This window comes from Meleagris gallopavo, chromosome 1 (genome assembly GCF_905368555.1).
Source record: "Meleagris gallopavo chromosome 1, MGAL_WU_HG_1.1, whole genome shotgun sequence".
NCBI lineage: Eukaryota > Metazoa > Chordata > Aves > Galliformes > Phasianidae > Meleagris > Meleagris gallopavo.
The window spans coordinates 42,952,609-42,974,343 of NC_139404.1; positions in this window are offsets into that span (position 1 = coordinate 42,952,609).

A 21,735-nucleotide genomic window follows, 5' to 3' on the forward strand; every position below is an offset into this window, starting at 1 on the left:
CTCTTCTTTGGGAATGTTCAAAAGTCTTCTGAAGTGTTCCAGATGAATGGATCGTAAAGCATTTTTTTTTTTCCCCCTGATTCTTCCTTGCAATTTTTCTCCCTATCCTTTGCTGGTTCTTCTATAGTATGTAAAATAATAATCAGAAAAATTTTGCCATATGCAGTGAGCAGGATGTGGTAATGGTAAGTTCAAGGTGTGGACAGTGCTTTGGTCTCATGGAAATAGATACAGATATGCTTATAGACTTCTCGGGCCCAGAAGGAAGTACAGCTCTTGCAAATTCTGTTATCTTCAAAGAGATTTAATGTGATCCATCGCAGTTATGCTTTATGTTGAGATTCTTCAAGCTTGCATAAACTCAGAGAATTATGCTTTGCCTCCCTTGAGCTCTTGGCAGCTAGTCATCTCAGAAAATAGAGATGTACTGATGAACTGTTTTTGACCAAAAGGGCCACACAAAAGGTATCATACTTGTCTTCATTGCAACTCCAGACTACATGTTCATTTGACATTATAAATAGAATGAGATCTGTACTCCTCAAATATCAAAATACTTTTGATAGAAAATTACCTGCGTAGAATTTTTACATTGATAATATTATTATGTTACACAGATAATATAATATCATAAACCCCACTCTTATGAGAAGTGGAAGAAGAATACTGTGACTCATGACTGTGTTTGAGCCCTTAACAATGGACTATTTGATTTCATCGAATATAACACAAGAACTGTGAAATAAGTGTATCTTCATGTTTAATGACTCATTTCTCATGGATGGTGAATGACTGCCATTGTGGCTTTCCTCAATTTCAGAGGAGATGTTAGAAATTAAGCCCTTCTCCTTTTCATATTCTCATCTTTATGCTCAACAAAACTGAATATGCCTCCTTGTATGATGTTGCTCTGAAACCATACATAATAATGCGCTATCAAAGCATTGCAATTATGCTTAGCAGAATTGTTTTGCAAAGTAGTGTTTTGACACACCGTGGCGCAAACATTATGCTCTTGCTTTTAGTTACTGCTAACACAAGTTTGATAACAGGCAGAGGCAAGGCCAGGACCACAGTTGTCAGAGTTGTGGCTCTGGGACGTGTACCTCACTCCCAGCACGAGTGGTTCCAGTATACCCAAACCACCAGGGAGAGTAGTGAGATACCTTGTGAGACAGATTCACAGCCACATGATATTTAATATGAATTTCCAGCACCACTAACAAAAAGCAAAACAGAAAAACCTCAATTTACAAATCCCCTCAAATGCAGAATGGAAATTATAGCCTGGCAGAGATTACATTTCTCAGGATGAGCTATCTCCAACTAGGACCTGTTGATTACCATTGATGAGTCATTAATTTCTTTTCTGGGCAATTAGTGCTCTATTTCCAAGGAAGAAAATTTGCCTTTGGATCATAGTGAGAGAGGTTGTACAAGTGATGGGAGGCTTACAGTGTTTCAGCAGCCACCTAATTCTTAGAAAAGTTTCAGGCAAGATGTGTTTTAAAGATCACTTGCACATCTGTAAGCATCTACACACACATTCATTCACAGGCACACAGAGATGTCAGGCCCAATCAAGGACTCACTGTTCTCTGTGCCACAAAACTAAGAGTTCATACTTAAAACTAATAAGCACCACAGCTGATGTCACCTCAAAAGCGATAGAGCTGTATAAATCAATGGCATTTGATTTATACCAAGAACAACTATCCTTACTGGAGTGTTGCTTGAATAAAGATAATAAGCATAAATGAATATGTAAATATATAAAAGAATATATAACTATATCTCATTTGAGCAAGGATAGAGAAGGAGAGAAATAAACAGAGAGGCTCTCTTTTATTTTACTATCTGTAGTATAGTGTTTAATCAATGGATATACAGATGGTATAGATACATATCCAGGAGCTTGGCTAATAGAATTTATATTGGAGAAATAAGAGAAAGTCACTCACGCTGTCCTGGGCTCACGAGATAAACTCCTGACGGAGCAGATCTCCAGAGACAGATCCTTCCCTGCTGGCAGTGAGCTCTTAAATGGGTCTAGGAGAGGTGGAGCTAGGCTCCACCCCTTCCTGCAGCACAGGTGAATTGCCTTCACCTTCATGGCTGACTCATTGCTCGCCTCAGGTGATCAATCAAAGGTTCGGGCCATAATTCAGCAGCCCCATACATATAGTTTATCCATCTCAGTTCTTGCAACTGAAAACTAGAAGAGGTTAATAAACTGAGTATTTCTCACACCATGTTTTAGAGTGCTACTCTCTTCAGTGTGAACTGCAGAACATATTTAACTTAAATCAACCAGTTAAACAAATTCCACCCTTCGTAATCTTAAACTCTGAAAGATTTACTAAACTCTCATGTTCTTTGATCTCATGTGACTAGTATAGTCAGAGGAAAATACAAAAACTGCAGCTGGAAAGATGAGACTTAGATTAAGAGAACCATTACCTCATAACAACACTGAGAAGAGGATCACAAGTGCTGAATTCAGTTTGGATGTGGCTCAAAGTGGTGGGAAGAGTCTGTGAAACCTTCTGCTGCTGTGCAAATCTCTTTTCTTCATGCAGCTGCGGCATTTAGGTAATCAAAACATGACACCGTGCATTTCTTTTTCCAATTAAACATGAATAAAAGTAAATAAACTTTCCCTGAAACTCTTTTCACCACAGAGCATAACATTTCATATTCAAAACTACTGCTTCACAGTTTTCAAAGGCATTCAACCACTTGACTGTTTCCTACAAAGACTTGGGTCTGAAAAGGATATGGCCTATAGGACATGCTATAGTCTAGCAACATGCTGAACCAAGTCCTCAGCACATGCAGATCCCAACGGTGTCAGCAAATCCAGGTCCTATTGCAAGAATTAACTCTTTGAGGTATCAGCCTTGAGTTTTGCTTGAGCAGCGATCAAGAGGCCTTATTCTAACTGGACGTTTCCCCAGGTAAGTAACCTGGGGTTTCCTACTGGGTTGTTTTTGTTTTTGCAGGCTCTCACTTGTCAAGTGCAGCAGGAATGTCTTAGTTGGAGGGGAGTAGAGGAGAGAAGGAATAACACACGTTTCTATGCTTTTCTGAGCCTGGAGCTGCTGGTGTGTGAAGTAGAGCAACCTTGTCTCTGTTCTCATTGAAAACACTCATTAATATTCCCCAGGGGACAATTACTCAGCTGGGAGGTTTATGAAGCAGTACCATCTCCCAAGGGTCAATCCCTCAAGGTAGTTGAGAGGGATAAGAAAATGGAAGTAACATTCTGTCTCTGTTTGCCAGGGTTATTTCTCTGTGTTGGCTGTTTTTGCCCTTTCCTGGAAACAAAGAGGCCAGGAAGGGTTGCGGACCTGTCTGTACACGCTTTTTTTCAGCTTTCCTCTAAAGCTTATCCAAAGTTAGGAAGAAGAATAATCTGATAATTGATTTTTTGCTTATGTTGAGCTCTGCACTATGTGTCACATTCAAGCTTCAAAGAAACTCCTTATTCACTCAGAGAGGACTGCGCTATTTTTCATATTCTTCTTAGCAGTCCAACTGCACCCAGTGGATCGTACTTCCACACACACAAATTAGATGCTCAACTGAGTACTGGCAGCTTTTCTGACTTCTGTGCTGCTGTAAATTCTTTTTTTTTTTTTTTTTTTTTCTGCTGATATGGCATATATTCTGAACAAACCACTTTTCCTCACCAAAATAAATTTTAAAAAGTATTTTGCTTTCTCAATTTTTCTTTCTCTCTCTTTTTCAATTTCAGTTTTTGATGTCTAACAATTAGGCACTCATAATTTTTTTTCCGGTGGCAGAGAAAACTCTTAGTGATGTGATTACTCTTATTAGACAGTAGTAATAGGGTAATAAACGAGAACCATAAGAGTTTGGTTGATCTGTAGTTCACATTTCTTGAAGCACAACTATAAATGTACAGTTGATGACTAAATTCTATGAAAAGAATTATGTTCTTCATGTGTTTATATTATTGTGAACCTTTCAGAATACTTATTTAAAGTTCAAGTCAAGCCTGGGAGAGCAGAAAACTAGGGAGTTTGGTAAAAATTTATACCTAATGTGAAAAGGTAATTCTTGAGCAGTGTAGTAGAGAGGTGATTATCCAGTGTTTTGTGTTTACTGTAGTACTCATCTCCTGCTGCAATGTTGTCAGCCAGCACAGTATCCATTTTGCATGCTGCCTTACAACTGTCAGCAAGGAGCAAAGCAAACCTCAGCTAGGACACATTGTCTGTCTGCATTCCAGCTGAGGAACAATATAATTCTCCTATCTGCAGGAATTTATACCTGAGCTTATGAACTCTAGCGTATCAGCTGCCTGGGGTGATAAATCCCTGCTCTGGTAGGTTTCTTCTCTACAATCAGGCTCAGTGGCAATGCAGCAAGACAGGAGTCCTCATGGGTAACCCAGACCTGCTATTGCACAAAGCTATCTCTTATTAGGCTTATAGCCAGGAGCTGTTGAAACAAGAATGGCTTATATTTGTTTCCTTTAAGTGCTGATGTGAACAATACTCCACTCATGAGACTATTTGAGCAGAGTAATTAGGAAGGGTGTGAGCGTGCCTTACTGAGTTGTGTTTCACAACTCACACGTGTTCTCAGGGCTGTTTGTTGCTTGCTGTGCCCTGGTGGGCAGCCAAGCTGCGCGCGATGTGTCGATCTCAGGGGCAAGCTGATGGCTGTGGCAGTAGATGTTCTGCTTCTTGTGCCTCTTTTCTCCACGCACCATTTGTCTGTCTTACCTATTCGGATTGTAAACAATTTTGTGACAGGAACTGTATCTACCAACATGCCACCTGCCACGCTGCACTAGGTCGAAGTCCTCACCAGGTCTGTACGTGCCCCCAGACCAGAAGCAGTACAACACAGAGTTTGCCCATGAAAGACGTTATCAAGGCTAATGAGGGAAATAGCATATTGACACAGCTATATTGTCTCCAGGTTCCTTGTGTTGTGTTGTTCCACATGGCTACAGTCTATTTAAACAGCATTTAGAATAGAAGGACCTTGATATTTACTGGGACTTCTATACAGTACTATGGTATAAATGAAGGAAATTATCACACGGTTTCCAAATTATTTACGGCAGGAATAAGGAGTAAGGTGTACAGCAGTAAGTGTTCAGCAGTGCTCTGGATGCCAAATGTTACACCTCCATGACCCTCGTGCATAACTATAAACTGTAATAAATTAAAAAGCTGAGGAAAATAAGAGAGTGAGAGAGTGAAAAACAGAGACAAGGAGAAAAACTCAGTATTCTCCCCAGTGATAATGCATGTGTTATTGTAAGTAGGTGCAAAAGTCTGTGTATCTTTGATGGTATAGAAAGGGGCCAAATTTTCAAAAGCTGCCATTTGTTTGTCAGACTTGAAGAATGGCAGAGACAAAAGATTTAAAAGCAAGAACTACTTTTTATAAGACTATTTTTTTTTTTTTTTTTTTTTACCTAGAAGGTAAAGAACTCGACAGGAAAATTTTCCATCTCAATACAGCTGTTTCATGAACTGCCAACTGCATGAAAGTAGATTTAAACTAGTTCCAGGTTATGGCTTATAAAATAAGGCTGGAATAGCTGTTGAGCCCCTGTCTTACTGAAGTAATAGAAAAATAACATGATTTATATCGAGCCCTTTTGGCTTTGTTTATATCTGAACTTGTGGCAAAAACTTCCAGGGAGGAGCATTTCGACTCTAATTTCTGTAACCTACACCTTTTTTTTTTTTTGTAATTTTTATTTTTGGTAATCTCTTCTGTAAACAGAACATCCTGCAGAGACCTACAGTAGTAAGTCCAATGCACACAGTTCATCAAAATGCATCATATTTGAAAACAATTACTGATGTATGATTAAGATTAAGATTAAGATAATAAGAATTACAGTCTGTAACATTATATAAGGCAGTGCTATACAGAAACGTGACATGAAGAATTTCTCACTCAGTTAACATTATCATTGAGGTATTTATGGTTGTGTTTCTTAGCACCTTAATAAGGACTTTAATAACCTTGCCTTTGGAAATCCTCCCTCTTCCTCTGTATGTAGCAGAAACAGATGTGTAACACCTTCATGCAGGTCATGGGGACACCTTCATGCAGGGTATTCTGCTCAGTCACAATGTGATGGACCTCAAAAGCAGGGCTTTGGAGTATTTTGGAGTAGACTCAGCTGTGGGCAGCAGCCCGGCATGCAGACCCACGGCCAGTCAAACTGCTCAGACTTGGCTCTACCTGGTTAGCAACTTATTGAGGGCTTAGTCCAACTATTTGGGAAGCTCAAAGTGTGAGTCAGTGTGTAGCTCTGTCTGGTAAAGCAGAAATATGTGAGATCTGGCCCATATAGAATGTAGTTTCCAGTCTAATGCACTTCAATGATTTCTATGTTTATCTTGCAGATTGTCCTGCAATGACAGGGAATGTTTCATGATGTCGCCAAAAAAAAATGTTGCTTTGATAGGGATGTCATTCAGTTTAGGCAGCATCCAAGTTTTAAACTCGCTGTCTGCTTATTCACTCATGTATTGCAGGAATTCGTACCAGGTTATTTAGATGACTTTGTTTATTTTTTCCTGCATAATTGGTTTAATGCAATTGTAAAAAAAATGCAGTTTAGTCTCTGTGGAAAGTCCTGTATCTACAGCATGACGTAGTCATTCCTAGCTCCTCCTTATCCCTTGACTTTCTTGCAGTGGAGAGAAATGGGAGGGCAGCAGTTGCTGAGAGAGCATCCCATAGCCATAATGTTGCTACATTAAGACAAGCGACAAGATAGCTTTTAAAAATCTCCTGACAATGCTGAAACAGAAAGTTTGCTCTAAAAACTTGTCCAACCTTATTAGTTAAAAGAAGCTACTCAACAAAGAACAAATTCCACTCTCTGTGAAGGCAGCAGAAGTCTTGCATCATTTTCTATTGACTGCAGCACAGATACAAAAGATTTCCATTTGCAGAATTAAGATCAATTTTGGGCCTACATGACAATCCATATTTTAATGACATCTTTTCCCAGGTATGGCTCAAGCTTGTATGTGGGGTCTAGATCAGAAGAATAAATTCTGGGGATGTTTGAGACTTTTTTTAGACGCTGGTGAGATAGTCAGCCCTTGCGAATTAAAAACAGTTCTGGGGACAGTCTTTAGACATTGCTTTCAGGAAGATTGATTCTGATCGTCTTATCAGCCAAGGCATATGACCAGAGAGAGTGCTGGGAGCAGGCGGGTTGTTTCCACCATCGTGACACAGAAACAAACGGCAGATTATCTGCTGGGTACAAAAGGTCAGTAGTCGTGCTGTGATCTCAGGATACACAGGAGACAAATTGCTTGCTATTAACAGGTACAAGCCACCCAGAAAATAAGAAAATGAAAAAAAAAAAAAAAAAAAAAGCAATTGATTTTAACAGAGTGACTCTTGATTTACACCATTACAGAATTTGGTTCATTGTGTGTAGATATATCTATGAATAACCCTCTTAACCTGTTGGAAAGTTAATGATGGAAAATGTTCCCTATAAAAGTGTATGTATTACAGCTGTGTAAATATATTAAAAAACCCCAAACTGTCAGCAAGCTTACTGGCAGATGTATGAATGTTTCAACAAGTTCTCTGTATTCCATATAGCTTCATTTTTATTTTTTACATAAACTCTTGCACATACACACATGCACTCACATACGTATATAGACTTAATAGTGTTTAAACAGTACAAGACTCTTAGGAGAGCTAATTTTGATCAGTTGGCTTCCCCAAACAAACAGCATCCCATTACAGAACACATACTTTGGGATGTACTTCATATGAAACACATTTTATAAGTTTTACCTGGTTGCCAGTTATAAAATTTAGTAGGCAATCTGCATAATAACCCTGAGAAATAAGAAACAGAGGGCCTCTTTCTGTCCATGTCTTCCAGGGGAGAACAAGAGATGCCCTAATGATGGCTCTGGAGTCTCCCCAGAAATTTCTCAGCATGAATATCTGAGCTTCTTATATTACAGTTGTCGTAAGTTGTTTTTATTATAGGATAGAGGCAAAATTTTAAGGAGCCAGGAAGAAATAAGGAGTAGGTGCAAGGAGTAAGTTCTACTGCCCCTTTGATTTTCTTCTGAAGAAACTGTAAATAACAAACTCAGGGCTAAATCTAGAGACACAATCTGCCCTTCATTTTTATAACTCTGTTTAATCAACAAAGTGACTCCTGACCCAAACTTGTACATCCATTTTTTCAGTGGAAAAAGAGGGGGGCCTGGGAGGATTTGACACATACTTCTGGTATTTTTAAAAGCTAATAAACTGGTTAAATCTCTATAACTGAATAGTTGTAGTGAATAGTTAGTGCTTTTGGCAGGACTGTTAAGACATATTTACAGCATGAAATTGGAAAATAAGCTTGTTATAAATAAACTATTCCCAGTGACAGATTAAGAAAATATTGGATATGTACAAAATGACAGCATTAAACAATGAAAGTATTTCCTGAGGAGCTGAGCCTTAGCAAAAGCCACAGACAAAATATTTTTAGTGGCATTCCAACACTCTGTGCTTCAGAGCCATTTATAACAGAGCTCATTATGAGATATTCCTTTCTGCTACAGGCCGCAGCTGGATACACCAAAAAATAACCCTTAGAAAAAAAAAAAAAATTAAAGAAATATTTACCTATGAGAAAGAGTCACAGTACCTGACTTTATTTCATATGGCTGATTTCTGCCCTTCAGTCCACCACGTGGGTTCAAGAGAAGAATTTGCCCTTATGTCTCCATACCCTCAAGCCCCCTCCTCTATCAAAGACTGCTATAAATCCTGAGCCATTCTGAGTCTGCAGGGGTATAGAGATTCCAGCAAAAGTCTTCGACCCGTATGTGGTTGCTGTAGTTAACCTCTCTCCTACCACTCTCCCTCAGGACAATAGCTGTGAGCCCTGCAAGTGCACATGCACAATGGGTCTTGGCTTCAGCTACTGAGCTGGGCAGAAAATCCAGCCACCGAGTGAGTCTTTATACTAAAATCTCGGATATGTTTTCTGTTCCGTTTAGAACATCTCAGGCAAGTCACTAAACAAGTATCTGTAGTGTGTCCCGTCAGGCCTATGATGGGCTGGGGAAGCGGAAGGTGAGAGGATGAGAGCAGAAATGTAAAAACACAGAACCTGTGAAAGCAGCAGCTTGAATGTGAATGCCTTCATGGCACAGGAGTGGAGCGCTCAGAGGCTCTTTGTGGCATTGTCTATGAAGCGGGCCTTTGTGTTCCCTCTAACCATGTTAATGTGCAGTGACACCAGCAAGGGCCTTTTTGGCTGCTTCTCTCGGGGAGCACGTCCACGTTAACTAGTTCTGTGGTTGCCTTCTGTGCCCCTTGACTCATCACTCAGAGCTCACCCCAAGACTTTTGCCTGTACATACAGTTTTGCCTCCTAAAGGACTGTGTCTGCTCCCCTTAGATGTTCACCTTATTTCTTCCTGTCAGATGCTCAAGGGAAAGCATGTCGAGCTGTCCCACTTTGTTTAGGGAACACCTCTATGTACAGGTCTACATTCAGTTTTCCTTCTTTTCCTCTTCTTTCCTGTGCAAATGGTGTAAATAGGGCATATGTGGGAGAACCATAGAATCACAGAATCATTTGAGTTGGAGGGGACCTTCAAAAGCTGTCCAACTCCCCTGCAATGAACAGAGACATCTAAGATTGCTTAGAGCCAGGTCCAGCCTGACCTTGAGTGTTTCCAGGGATCCATCACCTTTTTGGAAACCTGTTCCAGTGCTTCACCACACTTAGCATAAAATACTGCCAGGCTTGTGTAGCTGCCTTGTTTGTTGTGCTCTCCCTGGGAGCAAACATGCAGGTAGAGCTGCCAACTGGCTTTCCTAGCTGTGTGTGCTGCATAAATATGTACACTCTTCATATGTTTACCTTTCTTTTGCAGAATATGAGTTCTTGGGTCTCTGTCTGAATGCAGCCTAGCACATATCAAGTGCCACTTTTTCCTCTGCCCTTTGTATGCCCCCAGTGTACTGATTAAACATAGCTGGTGCCAGTGGTAATACAGATACATGCAAACCCATATGCCTGTATGACAACAGCCCCATCGTAGAACCATGCAAATGTATGACAAGCTATACGTGTCTAATAGGAAATCTAGATATTCTGCTTTTTTTTTTTCCCTTTATTAAATTTCTCAGATGGATATTGTGTGTGATATGAAGTATTTAATATCTTGTACTTCTCTCATATAATTTCATGGAGATAGACTGAAGGCTGTGTGTTGAATTGTGTTGAATCTCATACCAGATATTTAATAATTAAATAGAAGCTAGTTAATATAATCAGGGTGATTCAATTATTTTTTTATTTTTTAATGAAAAATGTTGGATCCTTTCTGGAAAACACAAAAGTGGCTATGGTGTGGCTTGGCTTTTGAGAGGTACAAGAATATTCTTACCACCAGCTTGTTCTTTCAAGAGAAAGAGCAAAAGTAATGGTGCATCAGATCTTGTACAAGGATTTAATTGGCCAGTTAACTTGTAGTTCTCCTGCTGTTTTGAATGATATATGTTTCACGGTAAAATGAGTTGTAGAGTCCACGTTCTGTTATTCAAGACAAAGTCCATTAAAACTGAGATGGGATTTTTGGCATTTCTACAGATGGATATTTTTTTCTTTTCTTAGCAACACTGCCTGGTGCAATTAAAGCCTGCACCATAAGCAAAATTGCTGCATTGACAAGAATTTCTTTAACGGACTGTTCTAGCGACTCAAAAACTTAACCAGGAATCATGTGATTCCTAACAGAAGTATATTAAATATATGTTTTAAAACTGATCTGAGGGGGACTCCTAACTTACTCTAGACCAATACATTTTCTAGCTGTTGCATATTTTTTCCATGAATCATATCACGTTTTGGTGTTAAGAATTTGATAGCAAATGAAGCATTGTTTAGATTAGATAGGAAAGGACAAATTCTATTTGTACATAGTGTAAATCTATAATATTTGCTTTGGAATTTATTCACTGATACAAAATCTCAGGCATAGAAATCTCAGAATAGAAAGCTAGAATATCTGTCAACTTAGATGAGGTTAACTGGATCCGCTGAGGGCCATAAACAAGAGTAACAACAGAAGACTAAAGGCTGTGTCCGTAAGTCATGTAGAAGTAAAATTGATAATCAGTGGAAAGATTACTGCATTAAGCAGTATTTAGAATTCTATATTTTACATTAATCTGTATTTACTGTGGATAAGTATGCTCATAAGAAAAAACTTTCTACTGTGAAGGTAGTTGAATTGGAAAAGGTTGTGCAGAGAAGCTGTTGTGTCTCCATCCTTGGAGATATTCAGAACTTGACTGGTCACAGCCCTGAGCAACCTGCTGTAGGTGGCCCTGCTTGGGATTCAGCTGAATGATCTCCAGAGATCCCTGCCAATCTCAGCTACTCTGTGATTCATCAATTGTGTAATTTCAGGGTCCAAAGAAAAGTTTAAGGAAAAATAAAATACACCTCAGAATTTGTGATTTAAAACCTCCAGTTTTCTCTAAAAACAAATAAAAGCAAGGTTTTTGCCTCATAAACGTTTTGCTTGGAAAATCTTTGGAAATATGAAATGCAGGTATAATGCAATACAGAGAAATTGTTGAAGGTAGTCAATAAAAAGATATAGTACCAAAAGAAATGAGTACTGGAAGATGTGACCACGCTTAGAAAGTACCAGTTCTTTTAAGTTGAAAGCATAGTCAATAACCATATATCAAAATAGATAGTCACCACCAGTATTATATTGCCCTTTGAAAATTTGCTGGTACAAAAGTAGTTATGGTGACTGTCTTGTTCAGAACAACTAGCTAATAGGCAATTATAGTCAAATTCTCTCATTTTTCCTTGTAATTAGGGTAATTACATCTCCAACATGCTTATATCCCAAGCTGTGAGCATGATAGGAAAAGTAATTTGTTTTCATGAAAAGCTTATTAACCTGCATCATCTGTATTAATCTTTCTCTGTTAAAAATTTTGCTATTTCCAATAACTGAAGCCCAATATATTGTGCTTTTGGTATTACAAAATCCATTTGTATTTTCCCTCAGGGTAAAAGGTCTGAAGCAGTTGCTAATGGAGAAATGTCTATCAGTATAAATCACTTGAATTTCTCTTGAGTTTGATTCTAAGCAACACCTGCTTTAATCTACTTTACTGCATGTTATATTTGTGAAACAATGCAAATTGGGTGTCTTTTACTGGTTATTGTGTTTATCTGGTAAGTTTTAATTCAACAGTTCACTTCATTTTGATGTCTTTTCTTTTTAATAAATAATAATTGATTCTTATCCTTTGAGTTCCCTGGATGTTCTCTACATTCTGAAGTATAACGAAATTGACTTCATTGGGAGTAGAAGATAGTTTCTTCCCATGGATACATACATAAAGAACCCAAATTCTTTACTACTGTATTTCTTGTGAAATCCAGTTAAGAACACAGTGTGGTATGTGTTGCAAATGACTTGTCCTTGTGCACAGGTAGTTATAGCACAAACTTTTCTGGGAACTTTCCAGAAAATATGTGCTGTAGTTATTTTTGCATGAATATCATTTACATCATTCATCTACACAGGAAGAATAAACAGCACCTGCAAAAGTTTCTTTCTTCCTTTCTTTTTTTCCCTGTTCACTTTATTATTTTATATTCAGAAACCTAATATGAAAAGATACATAATTTTACTTTACTCTTAGTATGCTTACTTCTTCTACAACTTCTTTTATTTTCCTACTCTTCCCCAGCCTCTTAAACAGTATATATTTCAGCAAAGATTAAAATAGATGATGATAACTATAACATAATAGTTGTTAACATTCTGATTCACTTTCCTATTTCTTGTGGATGTTTATAAGTTCATACATCTTTGCTTCTCAAAGAATTTTGGGCATTTGTTTCTTTGAAGAGTAGAGAATTCCAGCTCCTAAAGCAAGCATGCATGTTACCATCTTACAGGTGACAAAAGTTGTCCAATACTGTAGTTGGTATTACTACATGCATCAAAAGTTCTCAAAATTGTTTATAATGAAACACCTAAAGCAGTACAGTTACTAATATTTGTTCACGGGAACTCTGACAGAAGTTCTGGTAGGTCTTGCTGAAGTGGTTAATTCAGTGCTTCTTTCAACAAGGTATGGCCCCTATTGCAAAGGTGACAGAAGAATTCAGCATTTTACTGCACCTCAGCTGTTCCATTTTACAATCCTGCACATAAGCCTGACTTAGCAATAGAAGTTGTTTCACAGTAAGATACCAGATTATGAAGTTGAGCAGCTGAGGTGCAGCAGGTTTCACTGTATCTGGAACAGGAGCAAGAATTCCTGGCAAAGGGTCAGTAACAAACAGCTGGGATGGGGGGAGAAGAGTCAGCAAAGTCTTAGACACCACAGCTGTTCGCTTTGTGAATGTGAGCCAGTCATGAGAAAAGCCTATAGTCAAAAATAGTTGAATATAACCACCTATAGCCTTAAGTACATTTCACAGGGAATATTTGTTGGACAGCTGTAAATGATGACTAAAACTACACGTATCTGCTCTTGGATCATTTGCACAGAGAAAAGAAGGCTATATCTGTAGCATGAAATATTCTTTGTGATGCTGGAGGCATTGTGCCTGGACTTTGAAAGTAAAACATTCAGAACGGAGATGATTTAGTGGGTGTGCCCCTGTAACCAGTATGTCCATGCTACTTTGCAAAATGGGATTCCTTTGAAGCTCTTCTCCAAGTGCCGCTGCGGCACCTGCCCCATACATCACAGGCATAGCTTTTAAGGAAATATCACAGCAGAAAGTCTGAAGATACTGAGGAAAAAATGCTATACCACCAGCCAAAAATTGCTCTCAGTGTCAGGATACTCTTTCAGCTTTTTTAACCCAGCTCTTCTGTTCATTTTCTGAATCTCCTCTACAGATAAGTCCTCACATCTATTTATTTATTGATTGACGTTCATATCTATAAAACATGTACCCACTGCCCAAGCATCTGGGTGGATTTACATTCACAAAAAGCCTAATAAATAATTCACAGCATATTACCAACAACGGTTAGAGAAAAGAGAATCTCCAGCTAATTAGTATCTGTGAGCACAAAAGCCCTCTAGTAACTTCAGGTCTAAACAATTTCTCTGTTACGTCTGCTGAGATAACAAGTGCCATGGATTTTCTTAGGAAGAAACGCAGGTAAGCAGATACAGTTTCCACTGTTCCCCTAAGGCTAGCAAGACTAGCAGTGCAGCTTGGAAACAAGTTCTAGAGCTGAGAGTTCTTCACAGCAAATATTTTTCAGTCCATTATTGAAACAGGAACTGACAACAGAAATGCTCCAGATGAACTCAATAGCATACAAGATAAAGGAAAAAAAACCAAACAGTCTCAGCCTATTTAAAGCTTTGTAACTTACGCCAATATATTCAGCATTATCACTCCTCAAACAAAACTTTATAGCATACTTTCATAAAAAATGCACTCGGAAACAAGAGTAAAATGTCCATGTAGTTCATTTATAAAGCAATAAAAGTAAATTAGTCATGGAGCAATAGAATAAGGTAAAATCAAATCAGATTTGCTTATTTGAACACTTTATAACCTAGAAAATAAAAGACAATAATTTGGAAAAAAGTTTTATGTCTTGACAATAAAACCTTTAGGCAGTCAGATATATTATCTTACATTTAATGTGAGGGTAAGCAAGTTTGAAAGCTGTTTAGAAACCTGTGGAACTCATTGACTTATGCAGTAAGGATTTGCTAGATGAGTAAAATTTATAGACGTCTGCTGACGTAGATTGGATACTTGTGACCTTGTGGCACATGTCCTCAAGGGTTTCAGCTCAAGAAGCAGACTCAGGTCAGAGATATGAAAAGCTGCTCTGTGGCCAGCATTCCACAAGTTCTAGGGTTCCCTATGTACTACAAGTATGTTGGGTACAATAATGTTATGGCAGCTGCTTTTCTCAAAGGCCTCTTCAGGAAGGGGACCCCTTCTTTGCCCAATAATAGTACTTTTCCAAATTTGCTCACATAGATGATTTTTGTCTAATGGGAAATAATGACATTGTTTGGTAAGATTGAGTTGAAAAGCTTTACTGCTTCTCCAGAAATGATAGAAGGTGATGGCCCTCTTGTCCTGAGGTAGGACTAAATGAAGGGAATTGTATTGGAGAAAAAATTTCAAAAAGGATTGAGAGGAGTTTAGAAAGATTGTTGATTCTTGGGAAGATGTATGAAGAATTGCTAAGCATTTGTAGAGAACACAACAGGAGGCAACAAAAGGAAAAATAAACTGCTTCTACACAATTCTGAGCAGTCAAAATGTGCAGCTCATCAGAACTCAGATAAAATTCAAACTCATGAAGAAATTTTTACTGGTTCTATATTTCAATAAAATCTCTGCTGCCCAATGGCCTTCCAAAATATGAGGAGAATCTGATAATCCTCCTCCCTATTAAGATAAACCTCCTTATTCCCTCTACCACAGAAGAGCAGATTCCTTCTCACGTCTACTAAGATTATATCAAGATACAGTGAGACTACAGAGATGGTTTTGGTGATGGAAATCAGTTCTTTCTTTCTAACTTTTGAACTCTCTGGTAAGTTTTCATCTCAGCCAGCAATTGTCTTTTGAACAATATTGAATAACTTGGAGTTATCTGTGCATTATATTCAGTGTAGAACCATTGCTTAAAAAATGTCAGAGTAAGTAAACTCTGAGCATGGTCAGAGCACTGTTTGTTTCCAAGGCTGTGCTTTCATAAAAAGTTCAATGTGACATGAGGTTATTTATTATCAATTATTTATTGTTATCTCGTTCCTATAGAAATAAAGGTCATTGTTCTGAGATCACACCTTAAGAAGCAAAGACTTAGACCTCAAAGTTTCTGTTGACCTGTAATTTCCTGGTTACCAGACTGACAGTATCAGAGCTTCAGTGCAGAGATTTGTATTTTCCTTGCTTATTTTTGCAGCCTAGTTGTCATTCTTACTCAAACTATAACAGCAGGTAACTGGAGATATGAGAATAGCATAGCACTGCTGTCCTTTCTTACTTTCCACTAGAGTTCAACAGGTTCAGCCACCATCTTCCCTATCTGCAAATTCAGCAGGAAAGAAGCACAGGTGAAGTCAAGAGGAGACTGTTGGTAGGTTTCCTCCTGCTGGGTTGCTCCTTCAACGTTTGAGGCTAAGAAAGGACCCTCTGTAAGCTCCTCTGGACAGCACTGCAGAACTTGTAGACCTGTCTGGTCTAGAAGGGCACTCAGGAGAGCACAGGTTTCAGGCCCCCAGGAGGTCTTAGTGACCCCTCATGCTTGTCAGCGTGCTCCCAAAGCAGCCACACTGCTGGGACTTCACAGAGAAGACTCCCCTGGTTTGTGAAAACAGCTCTAGGCTCTGGCCTAATAATTTCCATATTGGTGAATAAGAAATGATATGCTGACTGAAGACACAATTTTAAAGAACATTCACTTGATCTCTCTTCTTTTTATTTCTTTTTGTGCAGATTGTAACTCCGCAGACAGCCTATAAAACAGCAGATTTCTGCTACCACAGAAATGGTCACCAAATATTTGTTGTGCAGTGCAGTTTTGATCCTCCATAAAACCTCCTGTTCTTTCTGTTGCAAAATGTGACACAGACATCCACTGAGATCACTGACTTTTCAAATCCTGTCACAGAGCTTTCCCCAAAGACAGATAGATCAAGCTACCAAAGCTATGACAGTCAGAAAAGTTAACTTTATGTCAGTAAACTGACATGCAATATGTGTCTTCCAGTAACATGCTTGTACAAAGCACTGAATGTGTGCTATAGTGTGTTACGCATGATCAACCCTTCAGCCAAACAGGATATTACTGTATTTGGGAGTGTCAAGCCATTTACATTTTTGAATTACATGTACAAGTTTAAAATGTGATTAAGATCTTGGCTTTTTGTAGAGCCACTCTCTTTTTTGACCTTCCTGCCTCCCCTAAAGAAACTGATTTTGTAAAATATATAGATATATAGATACTTATTACTAGCCTTCTGGGATAAAATCAGATCTGGTATAGATCTGTATATCTCTTGAATTCGCTGAACTCAGGCAGTTTTTTCACTAAAGACAAAAGTGATTTTAACTAACTTAATCCTATAAACAGTTCAGTGCACTGCCAAAAAGTGAGAAGATGGTCTCCCTTTCAAAAGAAAGGAAGAGGCAAGTCTTTTTGGCCATTTGTATTGTTTTAAACCATGTGTCTAAGTTATTTTGGCAGTATCACGCTCAAAGTGCCTTCCTTTACTGAGGAGAGAGGGGTCACAGAAAAGATAAAGTCTCTTGCTCTTTGTCCAGCGAGATCAGCACTAGCCCTAATAAATGTGATTCCCTAACTTACACACTTAGAATGTCCCAAGTATTATTTCTAATGTTGCATCTCTATTTTACTGGGCCAGATTTAATAGATTTGTAAGTTAGTGCAAAGATATTAGTCATGAAAGGTTACTGGCAACTGGAAATCAGCAGTTGCCAAGAACAATCAATTTTTTTTTGCAGTGTTTTGTAAGGTTAACAAGAAATAAATTGTGACAGAGGCAAGAAGCCTACACTCCTACTTCAGGAAAAGATTAAAGGCAGTGCCACTGCAGACATCATATTGTTGTAGAGTCATGTATATAAAAAATGTAACCTTGGGTTCACAAAACTTAACAAAACCTCCTTTAATCTTTCCTAGGCCGTGTTTAAGATTTTAAGTTGAATCACATCATTTTTTGCAGGTCATAGAACCACAGAATATCCTGAGTTGGAAGGGATCCACAAGGATCATTGAGGTCTACAAGGAGGCTTCAAATGATTTCTGTGTAAGCATCACAGAAGTCATTCATGGAGGTTCATGAATTCTTCCACCTTCATAAACATGGAGAAATGCATTTGTATGAATGCAGTGCATTGAATACATCAAGTACTTCACAGAGGAAGCAGACCATGCTTCAGCTTATTTATTAGGGAGTTAACAAAACATTGTAACAGAGAATTTATTACAACGCAGAGTGAGGACCTGATCCTGAAAATCACTGACTACCTGAAAGGCCATGTGGAAATGATGGAATCTGTGGGAAATATGAAATGCTCTGCAAAGGCTAAACTTTAAGCATTTCAGTCACCATGATGTTGCCCATGGGAATAAGTACATACAGCAGTTACAGTCACTTCCATTGGCTCTAGATTATCATCCTTTGGCTTCTAAGACTAAATAGAATGGTGAAGTTTTGTGCAAACATTAAATTCTCAACTGGACAGGATTTTTTCTTTCTTCAGATGCATTCTGATAAATCTGCCAGTATTTGTTGCTGTAATAGCATGTCAGTAAAGGAAGAGGAGGTGTAGTATTTTAGACCTTGATATTCCTTTAGTCAGCTCTGCTATTGGAATTTTGGTCAAATGTTAACTACTATGAGCCATTGAAGTGCCAATAAGGAAAAACTGAGAAAAGCGTTTTGGCTCCAGAACCAAGTCTGTGACATCTTTCTTTTGTGACAAGTCTGATTCAAAACTTGTAAACAGCCTACACATTTGTAAAATTAGGTAACAAGTTAGAAAGAAAAAGAGACTCATGAATCTTTCACACTTGTGTCATATGTCTACAACATTTTTTTTTCTTGGTGTAGATTTTCAGAGCTGACAGAACACAGTGTAGGCACCTGAGCAAACTGCTACAAGCCAGTGTTGGGAAAATTCAGTGCTGAATACAGATGGAATAAAAAGAAGCAGATCTAGTGTACCACAGCAATGAGTGCAGCACTTCTGTGTTACAAACACTGGGTTTGTTAGGTGAAGGCTAAGTGATAGTGTGGCTACCACCTTGCTGGCTTATATTTTATGGAATCTTTCTTTCACATAATAATGTTTTTTTTTTTTTTTTTTATTTGCACTGAGTGAGTATTGTTCTATCTTGTCTCTTGCTATTGCTGTGATTGAAAGTACATACAAAATTTCAACTAGATCTCCAGAGACTGTATTTCTGTAATACTACATATTGTGTATTGCTCAGAAACGTGGACTAAGCTAAGACAAATTCTTAGAACAAGACAACTTGTCTACTTAAAGCTCTTTACTTGTAAAGTTACAGAATTATTACACCTATATTGTGCATACAATTTATTATTTTAAAGATTGTCTTACCTTATACTAACAGTAATGTCCAAACTAACACTGTCTTTCCTGGACAAAAAATAAGGTCTACTGGTAATGTCTCATGTACTTCTCTACTGCTAACAAAAAGTGAACTATTTAAATGAGGACACTGTGTGCAGTTATGGTGATCAGAGCTTCTATAGTAGCAATTAAGCACTTAGCTTGTTTTATCACTGTTGGAATCAGGAAATGAGTGAGTTTGTTTCCACTTGGACAGCAACAATAGATCATAAACGTTGAGAAAGCTTCTAATTCTTTCATTCAATATGACTCATATAGTAAACTTTAAAAAAAAGAATCGTAAAACCATTTAGATATCCATAGCAAGAAGCAAAATTTCATTTTCATGTGATTTGCTGCATGAAAACAAGAGGCATCATTTTTAAGACTGCTTCAGACACTCAGAAGTGATAGAAGCTATTTTTAAAGGGAGCTGGCACATGCTTATTCCTTGCTATGGCATCCTGTTCAGGAACACCCTACGTCTGGGATTTGGGACCTAAGCCAGTGTCCTCATGTAGCTATGTGCTGTTCTGTGAAGATGTAGCAATCTGTGCAGAGCTACTCCAGGAATTGCAGTGGAGTTTGCCTGACAATATAGACATGCTGTCAACAACTTGCATGCCTAAATATCATTGAAAATCAATGGGATACTCATCTTTATTTCCAGTTAGAATTTAAATTTCCATAGAATGTAAATGCATTTATTCATTCATATCCCTTCTTGGGGAAGTCCGACAACGACTTCAAGACAAGGTTTTTAGTATCATTTCATCAGTCTGAATGCTATATGTCCAAGGCTAGTAGCAGTTATTCTGTGTGATAAAAGTTTTCCATGGTTATATTTATGTTCCAGATAGCATTAAATCTAGCCAGGGACATAAAGGGGGAACAAGGAGAAATTCTACAGGTATATCAGTGATGAAAGGAAGGCTAGGGAAGACGTAGGTCCTCTCCAGAAGGAAAATGGAGACCTGGTCACAAGGGATACTGAGAAAGCTGAGTGCTTCAAATGACTCCTTTACCTCAGTTTTCACCAGCAAGGGCTCTAGCCACACTGCCCGAGTTGCAGAAAGCAAAGGTAAGAGCATGGAGAAGGAATATTTGCCCACTGTAAATGAAAATCAGGTTTGAGATCATCTAAAGTGTTGTGGTTTCGCTTACTGCCTTTTGTGGACTCTTTTGAGTATCTGATGGGAGGGGAGGAGGCGGCATCCCTGGAGGACCTGGCGGGAAGAGGCAGTGGGGTGGAGTGCCTGCCTCTCTCCGTCTGGCCCCAGCTCAGCTCGCCGCGAGAAAGCACGTTTTCCCTACTGTCGTGGTTTTACTCTCATTTTTTGATACTCTTCTCTCTCTCGTTTTGTTTGATTTAGTTAGATTCAGTAAATTACCCTTCCTCCGATTGTTGCCGTTGTGTTTTCTCTTTGGTAAAACTATCGGCTAGTTCTCTGCCCTTCCCCCTCTACCGGAGCGCATGTGGCCTGGGCGCCGGCCGGGCCGCGGCAAATCGTTCGTACCCCTTTTTTTTTCTCCCCGAGGCCTGTGCCCACCCACGTCACGGACTTATATCTAAGGATAACCCCGTGACAACTATTGGTGGAGAATGCGGGCAACTATGATTTTTTACTTCATCTTAACAGCATTACATAGAGAACTTAGGACCCTTATATTCCTTGGAATGTACTGGTCCCTTTTTAAGCTCCTCATATTCTGTTTCGGATTTGCAGATATGTATAGTCAGTTAAGGGCACTAATGGAGATACCTGCCTGGTTCCTATACATCCCGGCTAATCTAACAGACAATATGATGTTTGGACTGGCTTCCAGGTGTTTTTCCCAGTTCCTTATGCATGTTCAGGGTACCAGCTTAGGTACTGTGCTATCAGTCTCTCTGAATGTATTCTTTGTGATAGGATTTTGCATTATGCAGAAGAAGTTTTCCCTGAAACCAGAGAATGTGGAGTGGCAGGGAATATGGAGAGGTTTAGGACAGAGATTAGAAGCATGGGGACCACCGATGTCTTGGGATTTTACTCTTGAACACCTTTGGGACCCTGAGAAACTTAGTGAGCATTTGGGTAAGGGATGGTGCAGCTCAGAAAGATCTGAGAAAGAAGTGAAGGGACGCTATCCAGAGGTACTTGGACAGGCTTGAGAGGTGGGCCCATGCCAACCTCATGAAGTTAAACAAGGCCAAGTACAAGGTCCTGCACCTGGGTCAGGACAATCTCAAGCGCAGATACAGGTTGGAAGGAGAATGGCTTGAGAGCAGCCCTAAGAAGAAGGATTTGGAGGTGTTGTTTGATGAAAATCTCGAGATGAACTGACTGTGTGTGCTTGCAACCCAGGAGGTCAACCTTTTCCTGGGTTGCATCAAGAGAAACAACAGGTCAAGGGAGGTGATTCTGTCCCTCTACTCTGCTTTCGTGAGACACCACCTGGAGTACTGCATTCAGTTCTGGAGTCCCCACCACAAGAAGGACATTGATCTGTTGAAGAAAGTCCAGAGGAGGGACACGAAGATGATCAGGGGTCTG